This window comes from Lotus japonicus, chromosome 1 (genome assembly GCF_012489685.1).
Source record: "Lotus japonicus ecotype B-129 chromosome 1, LjGifu_v1.2".
In the NCBI taxonomy this organism is placed as follows: domain Eukaryota; kingdom Viridiplantae; phylum Streptophyta; class Magnoliopsida; order Fabales; family Fabaceae; genus Lotus; species Lotus japonicus.
The window spans coordinates 44,521,248-44,531,180 of NC_080041.1; positions in this window are offsets into that span (position 1 = coordinate 44,521,248).

Sequence of the window (9,933 nt, forward strand, 5' to 3'; positions counted from 1 at the left end):
TTCTCATTCAACTTGTTTCTGAACACCCATTTTGTTCCAATTACATGGACACTTTCAGGCTTCTTCACTAAGCTCCAAACATCATTCTTGGAGAATTGATTCAATTCTTCTTCCATGGCCAGAATCCAGTCCTTGTCCTGAAGAGCTTCATCAATTGACTTGGGTTCAATTAAGGACACCAATCCTTTCAGACTAAGCAGGGTCTCTTTAGAGGGTCTGAAGGCTGATCTGGTTCTGACTGGTTCGTCTTTGTTGCCCAGAATCAATTCCTTAGGATGAGCTGCAGTGATTCTGCTCTTCTTCAGAGTTTGTGAATCAGAGGGACCAACTTCTTCTTCTGGTTCCTCTTCCTCTGGCTCAGCTTCCTCTGGAGCTTTGCCTTTGTCAGAAACATTTATACTTAAATCTGCAAATTTCTCAACTAGCTTTGACTGGTCAGAGTCAAGCTTATCGTCAAATCTAACATGAATAGATTCTTCAATAGTTTTAGCATCAGTATTATAAAATCTAAATCCTTTAGATCTCTCAGAGTAACCAAGTAATAGACATTTAGAAGACTTAGCATCAAATTTATGCAATCTATCCTTAGTATTAAGAACATAACAAACACAACCAAAAGGATGAAAGTAAGAAATGTTGGGTTTTATGTTCTTCCACAATTCATAGGGAGTCTTATTCAGAATTGGTCTCACAGAGATTCTGTTCTGAATGTAACACGCTGTGTTTACTGCCTCTGCCCAAAAGTGCTTAGCCATGCCAGTTTCTTGGAGCATGGTTCTAGCCATCTCCTGAAGAGTTCTGTTCTTCCTCTCAACAACACCATTTTGTTGAGGAGTTCTGGGACAAGAGAAATCATGTGCAATTCCATAAGAATCAAACAGACTCTCAAACTTGTCATTCTCAAACTCTCCACCATGGTCACTTCTGACACGCACAATCCTACAAGCCTTCTCGTTTTGCACTTGGGCTATGAAGGTAGAGAACACAGCATGAGACTCATCCATGCTGGTTAGAAACTTTACCCATGTCCAGCGGCTATAGTCGTCAACAATGACCATCCCATATCTCTTGCCACCTATAGACTCAGTTTTCACTGGTCCAAACAGGTCGATATGCAGAAGTTCCAACGGCCTTGAGGTTGAGACAACATTCTTTGCCTTGAAAGGGACTTTTGTGAATTTGCCTTTCTGACATGCTTCACAAAGAGCGTCTGAAGCGAACTTCAGAGTGGGCAAGCCCCTGACAAGGTTTAGCTTGCTCAGTTGAGAAATCTTTCTCATACTGGCATGCCCTAACCGTCTATGCCATACCCATTGCTCTTCGTTATCAGACAGAAGGCACTTCAAATTCTGAGCCTCCAACTCAGATAATCTGATCTTATAAATGTTGTTCTTCCTCTTGCTGTTAAACAAAACAGAGCCATCGATCTGACTTACAGCCCGGCAGGACTTTTGATTAAAGATAACATCATAACCCTTGTCAGCTAATTGACTTATAGACAATAAGTTATGAGTTAAGCCGTCTACCAATAAAACATTGTCAATACATGGACTACTATCTACACAAATAGTACCAGTACCAACAATTTTACCCTTTTCGTTGCCACCAAAGCCAACTTCACCTCCAGGCTTAAGTTTTAGCTCTTGGAACATACGCCTTTCTCCCGTCATGTGACGCGAGCATCCACTGTCCAGATACCATGACTGGTGTTTCAGTGGAGCTATCAAGGATATCGGCAACATAGATAATCTTATCCTTAGGTACCCACTTTCTGGGTCCTCTCTTGTTAGTTACCCCAGAGGTTCTGATCACCTTGGGTTTCTCAACATGATAATGTAAAGGAATTTTTGCATGATATTTAGACATGGAGAAAGATCCCTTTTTAAGAGGAGGTTTAGCAACTTCAGCAGGTAAAGGATCAGGCAATATGGTACCAGAGGGAACAAAGCATTCATACAAAGATTTAGCTTTAGGCATAAAATGCTCATTTCTAATTGGTTTAGAATAGCCAATGTCATGCATTCCATTTCTGCTCACGCCATAGATCAATGAAGCCATCAAGCTTCTATCTACGCTTTTAGCCAGGAATCTTTGAAAATATTTTTCATACATAGATTCATGCTTACTATCAGAGGCATCGCAGGCAATAACTTCTTCTAACTTAGCAATTTGATTCTTAAGCACAAAGTTAGAGTTAACTAAAGCATGGTTATCATTTTTCAAATCAGAAATGATTTTCTCATGTTCAGAAGGAGTTTTAGAAACAGCAGATAAGTTCTTTTTCAGCTTCTTATGCTTAGACAATAAAGAGTTATACTTATCCATAATATCAGACAAAGCATGTTTCAGTTCAGAGGTTGAGAAAGAAGCGAATACCTCATTTTCATCGTCTGAATTAGGATCTCCTTCTGATTCTGAGTCAGAGTCAACAGCTTCCTTTGACTCTGCTCCTTTGTCTTTGATAATGGCCATGAGTCCTTGGACTTCACCATCAGAGTCAACATCCTCTGACTCTGATTCATCAAAAGTCACCATCAGACTTTTCTTGGTCTTGAAGTGCTTCTTTGGCCTCTTGTCCTTCTTCAATTTTGGACAGTCACTTTTGTAGTGCCCTGATTCTTTGCACTCAAAGCATGTGACTTCCTTAATTGAGGACTTCTTCTGACCTGAGGATTCAGACTTTCCTTTTACCTTTCCAGAGCCTTTGTACTTGCTCTGCCTGTGCTTCCAGATACGGTTGAGTCTTTTTGAGATCAGAGTCAGCCCATCTTCATCAGAATCTTCTGATGCTTCTTCAGATTCTTCTGCTTCAGCTTGAAGAGCTTTTGGCTTCTCTGCTTTAGCCTTCTCAGATTTGGATTTTAAGGCTATTGACTTCTTCCTCAAATCTTGCATCTCTGAGCGCTTCAGCTCATGGAACTTCAGTATGCTGATGAGTTCTTCTAAACTCATACGCTCAACATCTCTCGTAAGCTCTATTGAAGTCACCAAGGGCATCCATCTTTCAGGAAGACATCTGATGACCCTTATGACATGATCTTTTGTTGTATAGCTCTTGTTGAGAGGTCGTATTCCAGCTACAAGCAACTGAAATCTAGAAAACATTTCTTCAATGGACTCGTTTGGCTCCATGACGAAGGATTCATACTTTTGGATCAAAGACAATGCCTTTGATTCTTTGACTTTCTTGTTTCCTTCATGAGACATCTTCAGGGATTCAAAAATGCCTTTTGCATACTCACGATCTGTAATCTTCTGGTACTCTTCATAAGAGATAGCACTTAGAAGAATTGCTCTAGCTTTGTGATGTTGTGAGTAAAGCTTCATTTGATCTGTAGTCATCTCTGACCTTGGGATCTTCTTGCCTTCTTCATCAGTTGGACGCTCATAGCCATCCACAATAATATCCCAGAGATCTGCATCAAAACCCAGAAAGAAACTTTCAAGTCTATCTTTCCAATATTCGAACCTTTGACCGTCGAACATGGGAGGCTTTGCATTGTAACCATCTCTTTGAGTTTCACTGGTGGTAGCCATTGTTTTTCACACCGGCCCGGATCACTGAACACTGTTAGGTGTGGTAATCAGAACTTGCGCTCTGATACCAATTGAAGGTATGAAAAACGGTAGAAAGGGGGGGTTTGAATAACGTTTTCAAGATAAAACTTCCACCTTAAAGATTTCAACAAATCTTTTCGAGAACTAAGTGTTAAAGATAAGAGATAGAAAAGCACACAAGGATTTTTATCCTGGTTCACTTGATAAATCCCTCAAGCTAATCCAGTCCACCCGTTAAGGTGATTTCTTCCTTCTTAGAATGAAGGCAATCCACTAATAAGGTAAAGTGTTACAACTGCACTTGAAACCTACAAGTGACTAACAATTACACTGACTTAGCTTACACTAAGATTCACTCTCTTAGTCTTCTCTAGGATCCGATCAACCTTGATCTCCTAAAGGTAACTAAACAAACTGTTTAAGAAAGAATGTTTACACGAGATTTGCTTCTGAAAAGCTAATAGTAAACACAATGAATTCAGATGAAAGAATGCTTAGAGGGTTTTTTTTTAATATAGCTTGCGCGTGTGTAATTCTTCCAACCGCATCTTTCAATCTTCAGCCTCTATTTATACTCCAAGGATTAGGGTTTGAACGCTGCATGGAAATGCTACCGTTGGAGGGCAGTTCTGGAAATTCCAGCTTCTGTTGTGGCTGATAATGTTAGGTAGGTCGTCAGGAAAGTACATTTGCTTTTGTACTTGGATAGTGACTTGACCTTTAAACCTAGGAGACTTCTGATCAGGGGAATGCTTCATGTTGGAACTTGTGAAGCCGGTTGATCAGAGTCAGAGGGAAAGCACAGATCCTCTGACCGTTGTATCTTCTGATTCTGAACTCAGAGGGAAGTACATGGTCTTCAGAGTTTCTTGCTTCTGGACATCAGAGTTTCCACTATTCAGCTTCTGGATCTTCAGAGTCTTCTACACCATCAGAACATCTGAACCTTCAGAGTTTCTTGGTTGTCAGAACTTCTGGATCTTCAGAACTTCAAGTGACTGAGTCCATATCAGAGCTTGTATAGCTTCAGATCTTCTGAAGCATTTCTACTGTTCAGAGTGAACATAGATGTTGCGAAAGCGTTGCTTGGGTCACTCTTTATGCACAGTGCTTCTGATTCGTGTGAGATTGAATTGAGGTCAGAGCCTGTAAATAGCACACTCAGAAAAACACGTTAGAGTACCATAATTGTTCATACTCAAAAGTTAACTTGTAATCATCAAAACATAGAGTTGTACTACTCGATCAAAACTTGATCTTACAGGAAGAAGAAGACCCTTCGGAGGACTCGCCGGAAGTCCATGCGCAGCGCGTTCCTGGGCGTCCCAAGTGCTTCAGGGTGGGTCCTCGGAAAAGCGTGATAAAGCTGGAGCAGTCCAAGAAGAGAGCGCGTGAAGCGGAAGCTGATGTTCAGAAGCGGGATCTGGTTTAGAGTTTTCCTTTCTGTGGGACTGAGAGTCCGCATTGAACCATTACTATCCTTTTATTTCCAGGATTTTATTTTGACGTACTTTGATGTAGGGCTTCAGCCCAAGGGTTATTTATGTACTTGAGATTATAATTTCTTTTAATTACGATTATCTTATTCAGAAATGCTTGTCGTCGTTTTTCCGCAAAGTCTATTCGTAAAGGTTAAGTTTCGCAATAATTGAATTTTTGTCATTAAATCAAGATTGATAATTGAACGGCGAAAATTCTTTGGGAAAATGGCTAAGTTGGTTACTGTGTGACACTCGAGAAATCGGGGCGTTACAAAAAAGCTTGGGGTGTGAAAAACTTAGCTTGAAGTACAAGGTACTCCCCCTTAGAGAAGGTCTAAGTTTCAAAAAGATGGAGAAGGAATAAATGATATATAAAAAAAAATAAAAAAAAAACAGCACTGGTGTCAATGGCAGAGGGTCGTGAGAAGCAGGAGCTGCGTCTGACCTTGAATCGTCTGGAATATGAGCAGCATTGTCTGGAGCTTGAGGAGAAATCCTCCTTTTTAATTGTAACGATGCAAATGTATGATATTGCCATTAATAAAAGACGATTGTTTGTTTGTTAATTTTAAAACATTTTATGATGAACAATATTATGCAGCACATAATGGGAAATGTATTAGAAAAACATAACATAAAAAGCAGGGTGAAGAAAACATAGTTTAAAAAGAAAGAAAAATAAAACAGAGAGATAAGAATGAAGGTGTGAAAAACGACTAGAAGGGGGGGTTGAATAGCGTTTTTAATATAAAAACTTTCCCCTTAAGATTTAAAGAAAATCTTTTCGGTTTCTCTGAGATAGATGGTGCAGCGGATAAAGATAGAGAGAAGAGAAAAGCACACAAGTATTTTATCCTGGTTCACTTGATAAATCCCTCAAGCTAATCCAGTCCACCCGTTAAGGTGATTTCTTCCTTCTTAGAATGAAGGCAATCCACTAATCAGATAATTGTTACAACTGCACTTGAAACCTACAAGTGACTAACAATACACTGACTTAGCTGTCACTAAGATTCACTCTCTTAGTCTTCTCTAGGATCCGATCAACCTTGATCTCCTAAAGGAATCACCACTAAGATTCACTCTCTTAGTCTTCTTAAGGATACTGACCTACCCGGTCCCTTAAGGAAAATCAAACAACTGTTTGAGGTTGGTGTTTACAAAGGTTTGCTTCTAAATAAGCTGAGTGTAAACTAAATAAGAACAGATGAAGAAAGTAGAGGCTTGAATCTTTTCTTGTATTGCAGCTCTTTGTTTTCTCTCTTAACTTTCTTCTTTTTCTTCAGCCTTTTATAGTCCAAGGTGCAAAGGATATTTCTGTTGAGAGAATATGACCGTTGGAGGGCATTTCTAGAACTTCCAGAACCTGCTGTGGCTGAACCTTGGTAGGCAGGCTTTTCAGAATAGTACACTGCTCTTGTACTTCTCGATAGAGACATTTGCCTTTAACCATTGACTTCTGATCAGAGTTATGCTTCGTGTTGGAACTTGTGAAGCTTGGTGATCAGAGTCAGAGGGATGCTTGGATCCTCTGACCTTCGTAACTTCTGCTTCTGGACCTTCAGAGCTTCTGAACCTTCAGAGCCACTGGTCCATCAGAGCTTCTGGTCTTCAGATCTTCTGATCCTCAGATCTTCTGATCCTCTGATCTTCTGATCTTCAGATCCTCTGATCTTCAGATCTTCTGATCCTCTGATCTTCTGATCTTCTGATCCTCTGATCTTCTGATCCTCTGATCTTCTGAACTTCTGACGAATATATCTTCTGGTGTCAGAATCAGAACCTGTTTGTCAAAACACTCAAGACAAACATTAGAGTATCATAGTTGTTCATCCACAATTAAATACTTGTTATCATCAAAACATAGAGTTGTACCACATGACCAAATCTTGATCTTACAATCTCCCCCTTTTTGATGATGACAAAACCATGTATTTTGATGAACAACTCTAAACAAATAAACTGAATACACTCAGAGTATAAGGTATCAGAGTTAAAACTTATCCTGATGTGTATAGTTTATCTTGCTCCTTCTGAATCCAAGACTCGTGCTTGATTCTGAGCTAAGCTCCCCCTGAATCTAATACTTAATATCAATGTTAGTAATATCTAGATTCTGAGCTAAATAATATAGGAGTTGTCAAGATACTATAAGTTCTCCCCCTTTTTGTCATAAGCAAAAAGAATGAAGGTGGGAAAAAATAGTAAGAGCATAAGACGAAATACTCCCCCTCAGAAGGAATACCAAGGGATACTTGGCTGCTGATTAGTGTATCTTCTGATGTTGTTGCTTCTGGTTTGACAAGTTCTGAGTCTTTGTTTCTATCTGAAACAATCATGCTCATCTCTACAAGCTTTTTCAGCTAGCTTTGACTTGACCAAATCTTACTCTACTGATGCCTCCAAGTTAACTTCACCTTCAGATTCAAGTTTTGGATCTTGGGACATATGCCTTTCTCCCGTCATGTGTTGCCTGCATCCACTGTCCAGGTTCCATGGTTGGAGTTTCGATGGACCTATTGAAGATATCTGCAACATATATAATCTTATCCCTAGGTACCCACTTTCTGGGTCCTTTCTTGTTAGTTGGCCCAGAAGTTCTGACAACTTTGGGTCTTTCAGCAGGATAATGGAAAGGAATTTGAGCATGATATTTTGACATAGAGAAAGTTCCTTTCTTAAGAGAAGGTTTAGCAGCTTCAGCAGGTACAGGGTCAGGCAATATGGTACCAGAGGGAACAAAGCATTCATACAAAGATTTAGCTTTAGGCACAGAGGGCTCATTTCTAATTGGTTTAGAATACCCAATGCCACGCATTCCATTTCTGCTCACGCCATAGATCAATGAAGCCATCAAGCTTCTATCTACGCTTTTAGCCAGGAATCTTTGAAAAGATTTTTCATACTTAGATTCATGCTTACTATCAGAGGCATCGCAGGCAATAACTTCTTCTAACTTAGCAATTTGATTCTTAAGCACAGAGTTAGAATTAACTAAAGCATGGTTATCATTTTTCAAATCAGATATGATTTTCTCATGTTCAGAAGGAGTTTTAGAAACAGCAGATAAGTTCTTTTTTCAGCTTCTTATGCTTAGATAACAAAGAGTTATACTTATCCATGATATCAGACAAAGCATGTTTCAGTTCAGAGGTTGAGAAAGAAGCGAATACCTCATTTTCATCGTCTGAGGTAGGATCTCCTTCTGATGCTGAGTCAGAGTCAACAGCATCCTTTGACTCTGCTCCTTTGTCTTTGACAATAGCCATGAGTCCTTGAACTTCACCATCAGAGTCAACATCCTCTGACTATGATTCATCAAAAGTCACCATCAGACTCTTCTTGGTCTTGAAATGCTTCTTTGACTTTTTGTCCTTTGATGAGCCTTTGAATTTGCTCTGCCTGTGCTTCCGGATGCAGTTGAGCTTTCTGGATATCAGAGTCAGCTCATCTTCATCAGAATCTTCAGAGGCTTCTTCAGATTCTTCTGCTTCTGCTTGGAGAGCCTTAGCCTTTTCATATTTGGATTTCAAGGCTATAGACTTCTTCTTCTGATCCTGATGTTCAGCACGCTTTAGTTCATGACACTTCAGTATGCTTATGAGTTCTTCCAAACTCATCTGCTCAACATCTCTAGTTAGCTCCAAGGAAGTTATCAAAAGCATCCAGCTTTCAGGAAGACCTCTAAGGATCCTCATGACATGATCCGCAGTGGTGTAGCTATTGCTGAGGGGTCTTATTCCAGCAATAATCAACTGGAATCTGGAAAACATATCCTCAATGGATTCGTCAGGTTCCATTTGGAAGGATTCATATTTCTGGATCAAAGACAGTGCCTTTGATTCTTTCACTTTCTTGTTTCCTTCATGAGACATCTTCAAGGATTCAAAGATGCCCTTGGCGGAATCACGATCAGTAATTTTCTCATATTCTTCATATGAAATGGCACTTTGCAGAATAGCTCTTGATCGGTGATGATCTCTGAACTCCTTCTTTTGATCTTCACTCATCTTCTCCCTTGGGATCTTTACACCATGTTCATCAACAGGAGGGGTGTAGCCATCAACAACAAAATCCCAAAGATCAGGATCAAAGCCAAGAAAGAAGCTTTTGATTCTATCTTTCTAAACATCAAATCTCTGACCATCAAAGATAGGTGGTCTTGCACTGTATTGATATTTGCTCGTAGTAGTGGTGGAATCCATGAGTTTTTCACACTGGCCCGGATCTACTGAACACTGTTAAGTGTGGTAATCAGAACTTGCGCTCTGATACCAATTGAAGGTGTGAAAAACGACTAAAAGGGGGGGTTGAATAGCGTTTTTAATATAAAAACTTTCCCCTTAAGATTTAAAGAAAATCTTTTCGGTTTCTCTGAGATAGATGGTGCAGCGGATAAAGATAGAGAGAAGAGAAAAGCACACAAGTATTTTATCCTGGTTCACTTGATAAATCCCTCAAGCTAATCCAGTCCACCCGTTAAGGTGATTTCTTCCTTCTTAGAATGAAGGCAATCCACTAATCAGATAATTGTTACAACTGCACTTGAAACCTACAAGTGACTAACAATACACTGACTTAGCTGTCACTAAGATTCACTCTCTTAGTCTTCTCTAGGATCCGATCAACCTTGATCTCCTAAAGGAATCACCACTAAGATTCACTCTCTTAGTCTTCTTAAGGATACTGACCTACCCGGTCCCTTAAGGAAAATCAAACAACTGTTTGAGGTTGGTGTTTACAAAGGTTTGCTTCTAAATAAGCTGAGTGTAAACTAAATAAGAACAGATGAAGAAAGTAGAGGCTTGAATCTTTTCTTGTATTGCAGCTCTTTGTTTTCTCTCTTAACTTTCTTCTTTTTCTTCAGCCTTTTATAGTCCAAGGTGCAAAGGAT